We start from the raw sequence: 6,182 nt of genomic DNA on the forward strand, positions 1-6,182 counted from the left end.
AATCAGGGAAAGCTAAATCGTGGACATTCTTAATCGAATATACTCTATCTCTTTAGCAGAAAAAAAGGCAATTTCCATAAAATCCGTTCCCTGTTTATAACCTAATCGCAGCGTATGTATGGAAAGACATACATACATACATTAATTTAATTAAACTTTCCTAATACGTGATAACTCTTAAAATAGTAGCCCATTTTCCAACATAGGTCATAAGCTATCTCTGTGCGAAATGTCATGCAAATCTGTTCAGTCGTTTCCGCGTATTAATTTAATTAAAACTTTTTTAACAGGTGGCAACTCTTCTAAAAAATTAGCCTATTTTCCACTGTAGGTCATAAGCTATCTGCTTGCAAAATTTGATGCAAATCCGTTCAGACTTTTCCGCGTATTAATTTAATTAAGCTTTTTTAGCAGGTGGTAACTCTTAAAAAAGTAGCCCATTTTTCAACCTAGCTCATAAGCTATCTGTGTGAAAACTTCCATGCAAATCAGTTCACTCATTTCCACGTATTAATTAAATTAAACATTTCTAACAGGTGGCAACTCTTAAAAAACGTAGCCTACTTTCTAACCTAGGTATCTGTGTGCAAAATTTCATGCAAATCCGTTTAGTCGTTTCCGCGTATTAATTTCATTAAACTTTTTTAACAGGTGGCAACTCTTTCAAAAAATTAGCCTATTTTTCACTGCAGGTCATAAGCTATCTGCTTGCAAAATTTCATGCAAATCCATTCAGTCGTTTCCGCGTATTAATTTAATGAAACTTTTTTAACAGGTGACAACTCTTAAAAAAATAGCATATTAACCAATCTCGCCCATAAGCTATCTGCGTACAAAATTTCATGCAAATCCGTTAAGTCGTTTCCGCGTGATGATTTCCCAAACATCCAAACATACAAACTTTCACATTTATAATATTTATAAGATTTGTACACGATGTTTAGGTTTTGTTTTCTGGCCGCTTATTGTAATCTTTTGATTGTTTTTTGAGCTCTAGGCCGAGGGTAAATAAAACAATTGGATGTCTTATATTCCTTTTTGTTTATTACTGTCGATATTTCGCCTTTAATCTAAAGGCATTTACAAAACGTACAACAAAATAGTTGCGTTTTGCAGGATTTAGCCCGAAAAGCGTTCCAGCAGACAAATTTCCTGCAATTTCCTGTAACTGAGAGTACTTCTGTGAGAGTGCTTACTCTCAGTAAGAAGTTGCAGGATTTAGTCCGAAGTTTTTCTTCCGGCAAATTCATGAAAACTGTCAAATGAAGAGCAGGGTTGCACTCGTAAACAACAAACGAAAGAACTAAAACAAATATTTTTAGCAAAATAGAAGCCAATTGCGGCGAAATAGCAAAATATTTTAAGCGTAAGTGTATCTTCTAATGAAGGAATTTTTTTATTGTCTTTATGTATTTTAAGGCAATGAATTCCAATATTCTTGAAGGCCGTGATAACGACAACATTTTACACGGTGTTGTGACAGAACTTATGGACGAATCGGATGATGAGATATACCAATTTATAGCGGAGAATTCTGACACTGAAGATGAGGCCATTATTGGAAAAATAATAAAAGTTTTGAAAAGAACACCAAGGAACAGCATTCAAAACTATTTCGAGGTTGTAATGTCCACATATACAGGCGAGGAATTCATAAAGCATTTTCTTACGAAAATCTACGCGCGCCTAATCGCTTGTCAGCAGCCAAAAGTCTAGCCGTGTTTCTCTGGTTTGCCGGGCATGAAGCGTGTAGCTATCGTGACTTGTCTGATCGCTTCAATATTATAATATCTAGCGTTTGCCGTACTATTGAAAGACTCTCGATGTTTATAAGTGGGATGAGCACTGAATGTATTAAGTGGCCCAGCAATGAGAGGAAAGAAGAATCCGCCAAATATTTTTCCAAGTTTGGTTTTCCGAAAGCAATAGGTAATAGAAACATTCAGCCAAAGATGAATTTACAAATATACATACATAATAGAGCTGTTCAGGATCTTGTGCATATACTCTTGCATTTGCATATTCGTTGCATTTGTAAATTCACAATAAAATGCACACGGTTGCCATGGCAGCAAGCATAAAATTTGCAATAGGAATTCCAACTGCGAATCCAAGACCATTTCCACAACATCCTGAACCGCCGTAATATGTATATTTTTAATAACTATATTAAATATTTCCATATATGTGCATTTGTGTTTTAAAATAAGGGGACGCACATAGTGATCGACCCTCTCGCTGAACGCAAAGACGACTATATTGACCGGAAAGGCAACGTGACACTTATTATGCAAGCATTTACTGATGAAAGGAAGAAGTTTATTGATGTTTTCATAGGATTTCCGGGTTCAAGTCACGACAGTTGGGTTCTCCAAAACTCTAGCGTATATAGGAATTTATCATCTTTATGTGGAGGTAATAATACATGATGCGTACATTGATTCAGTTTAAAACTGTCTATATTCCTTAGGCTACTATTTGCTTGGGGACTCTGCTTATCCATGTAGTGACTTTATTATTACGCCATTTAAAGATAATTGACATTTAACAACTGACCAAAAGTATTTTAACTTACAACTAAGCAAAGGTCGCGTCACAGTGGAGCATTCGTTTGGCATACTGAAGCAACGATTTCGACAATTATACTACTGCAACTTGAAAGGCAATAAAAAGTTGTGCCATTTCTTAGCAGCGTGTTGTGTCTTGCATAATATTACCAATGAAAATGATTTTGAATTTGTAAACGAGGTTAGCAATGAGGAGTCAATAGAAAATGAGAGCTACGAACCAATAAGAAGTAATCATGTTAGAAACCTTCTTTGTATTGAAATGAGAAATAAAAGACGGCATTAAACTAACAGCCCTATTCCGCCACACTGACAAAACTCACCGCGATGACAATTGATCTAAAAATGACAATTGCAGCTTTTTGGTATTCGCAGCAAAATTCAAAAGCTCGAATCATGCCAATTGTCATTTTTATTGTCATGACCTTTTGGGCAGGTGACAAGGCAAAAACATATGTTAGTGTTGGTTTAAAAAGTGCGACAATTTAATAAATTTGTGAAAAAAATATAAAAATCAACTAATTTCAATGGCAGAAGAAATTTTAGTTGTTTGCGCAGCCGTGCTTGTGGAAGACGAGCAGCTCCGGATGCTCCCTACAAAACTGCACATAAAATTGGAGCTGCTCCTACGTCGTCCGCTTATATTTTGCACGTCTAATTTTACGAATTTATCTATTTCACACAAATACTCACTTTTCTGGTGTTTCACCGCTCATATTTTTTGCAAATAATAGCGTTGACCAGCTGTTTCTACAACAATGAACTTTTCAACATGCATGGTAAGTTGACAAAAGCTTTTCGCTTGTCATTCTTTGTTAGGAATAGCAACGTGCAACGACAATGACAAAATCACGACAATGAAGGATGATCAATTGTCATTCTGTTGCAAAACCGGAATAGGGCTGTAAGTTTGGATTAAAGGCCTGCAAATGTTGAACTAAAGAACATAGCGACATGTGTCACATCATGCATCATGAATCATGTTTGAAATTATTTTAGAAAATCAAAATCGTTGAATTTTTCTTAATTTTGTATAAAACTTAATCTTTAATTTATATGATTTTGTTTTAAGCATGATCCATATTTTCATAAATAATGAACAAATTTCAGCTTGTAAAATATTTATTGATTATTTGATGTAAATTTTTCGAAATTTGATTTTTGTGAACTTTGTGGAAGCTTTGAAACATTAATTTTTGTGTTTTCTGTTATAAAATTATATTTTAAATTAAAATTATTAAAATTAAAGACGATAAATAAATAAACATAAGTTGCAAACAATACCACTATGAATTTTGGTGTTGTTATTTCGATAGCGAGTATATATTGCATAGTATAAAAGATTTAAAAATTAAAAAATATTTATTTTAAAAAGAACTTTATATATCGTCACCTGAGTGGAAGATAGATCTATCTCGGTAGCCAGTTCGAAAATGCCATATATCAGTAAACTTTTCAAAAACGCCTTACTTCAGAATTTGATTGATTGAGTAGGGCGTTCTTGAAAAGTTTTCTGATATAGGGCGTTTTCAAACTGGCTACCGAGATAGGTTTATCTTCCACTCAGGTATCGATATGCATGTACATATGCTTATTTAATTTTTATTAAGGTTTTAAAAATAAATTTTTTTCTCTGCATTTCAAAGCCATAAGTATATTACATATTTATTTTTTAGCTATAATTTCCAATAATTCTAGCTTTCGGTTCTCCCGTTCCTCTTTTTTCTGATCCCTTTCCTCTTTTTTCTTTAGAAAGCCCAAAACTTGTTCGTAGTATTCCTTTCTTTCCTCAGCTATATTTGTAAGTATTTTTTGCAAATCGTCAATACCGGGTTTTCGCTTCTTCGCTGATGAGCAGCTTGGAATATCATCTTATAAGAATTACAGGGATGTATGTATGATATACATATGTACATATTTCTGTGGATATATATGTACCTGCAGCAGACTGCTCTACATCCGAATTTATTTCCGTATTCGTAGTCTGTGTGTCAGAGCTTTCCCAAATAAATTCTGGATTGATGCTCCGCTTTTCAGCTAGAATAGCATCTAGCTCACTGTAAAGTTTCTTAGTTATTTACTGCTGTTTCTTCTGGTAGTATGGATATGTGTTTTGAAATGAATTTCGGTCATCCGACATTGAAGATGACCCAACGCCAAAACCAGTTCTTCTGCAAACCAAATTTGACAAGGGATGATGGATATTCGTTCCAAAATAAAATAAAAAAGCAATAATTATAATTATTCACTAGCCTTTGGTAAAGGCATGTTTGTCTACTTCGACCGCTCTGCCTGTTATTCAGAGTAACTCGTTTATATTGCCGCTCCAATGATCTAAATTTGTTTTCTATTTGCACTGTATTAAAGTTGTATCCCTTCTCCTTCATCGTCTGCTCGATGATTTTCCACATCTTCGTCTTATTCTTCAGAGACGCAATTTTTCCAACTTTAGGGCGGAGCTCTTCCAACAAATTTAACATCAGTTTCGTCGGAGCATCGAGCCACACCTGCCTTTCGCCTTGCACTATCGGTACAAAGTCTTCGTCTTCACCCAGCCCCCCATCTAAAAATGTTTACAAACATTAATGATATACATACATACATACTCTATAAGAGTCATGTTTTCGTATTTTCTGCAAATAGTGACTAGTAAAAATGTATGCAATAAAAATCCGGTAAAACTTGCAAGTTCATCTGTCATTTCCCCTACTTTGCTAGTTTCTTTTGAGTTTTGGGGTACGAAAACGCCAGCCAGCAAGATTCCAATAAAATTATTACTGGGTAGGGTGCAAACAAACAACTAATACCAATACTTACCTATAGTAGAAAACGTCTGGCTATCTGTATGCTCCTCAGGTTGGATGCTTGCTCCTGATGCTTCCTCGGGTTGGATGCTTGCTTCTGACGCTTCCTGTGTATGTACTTTTAATAAAAATAAGGTAAAATTTGTTTTATTAAACCCCAAAATGTATCAAGAATGACCCTTTACCTATTTGACTACCTCACCATAAACTGCATTATGTGCTTGAAGCGCATTATCAGCTAAACTTTGCATAAATTCTTGATCTGCAAATAGTTATATTATCAGTTGTTATTGTATCGTGCAATAAATAATGCCACTTACCATTCTGAACTCGGTTGAAAGTTCCAGGAGATAAACCAATTTCTAAGTTTTTGGGTTCCATTTCTTCCACTTACGTGATTTCACCGTGCTTCTAATTTTCAACAATAGGAGATCTGATTTTAAGTTTTTGGATAAAATTCTGAAAATATTTTTTAGATACATAACCAATAAAAAATTTTGTGTGTAAAAATTTTGCCGCCTGCCTGAATAAATAATTCTGTCAAGGCAAGCATTTGACATTTATATACATACATACTTGCAGGAAAAATGGTTTTTTGCGTTCCAGCAGTTTTTCTCAGTTCTTCACCCGTTGCTCTCTCTTGAGAGAGACAGTTTTCTTTTTGACAGTTGTACAGGTTTTAGTCCAAAAATCGCTGGAACGCACCTAATACAACTTACAATCTTCGCTTTGCCTGGTAGACTAAACATATGCGCGAAAATGCATTAACAAACAAACTTGGTGACTGTAGGTATAAGCATGAGAATGTAAA

The 6,182-nt window shown here is 34.7% G+C and overlaps 1 long non-coding RNA gene across 2 annotated transcripts; it reads right to left on the reverse strand.

Annotated features, from left to right (window-relative positions):
- Positions 1–4,205: 4,205 nt before the first annotated feature.
- LOC108366585 (uncharacterized) lies at positions 4,206–5,826 on the reverse strand. 2 transcript variants are annotated; one of them, XR_001848107.1, is made up of 5 exons: positions 5,692–5,826; positions 5,557–5,633; positions 5,385–5,489; positions 4,506–5,130; positions 4,206–4,438 (listed from the first exon to the last, which is right to left on the reverse strand). It is a non-coding gene; the product is annotated as an uncharacterized LOC108366585 (long non-coding RNA). The 2 variants fall into 2 exon arrangements; XR_001848106.1 differs by having other exon boundaries at positions 4,206–5,130.
- Positions 5,827–6,182: the final 356 nt, after the last annotated feature.

Source organism: Rhagoletis zephyria, unplaced genomic scaffold (genome assembly GCF_001687245.7).
Source record: "Rhagoletis zephyria isolate East Lansing unplaced genomic scaffold, Rhagoletis_zephyria_1.1 Rzeph_scaffold_02325, whole genome shotgun sequence".
Lineage (NCBI taxonomy): Eukaryota > Metazoa > Arthropoda > Insecta > Diptera > Tephritidae > Rhagoletis > Rhagoletis zephyria.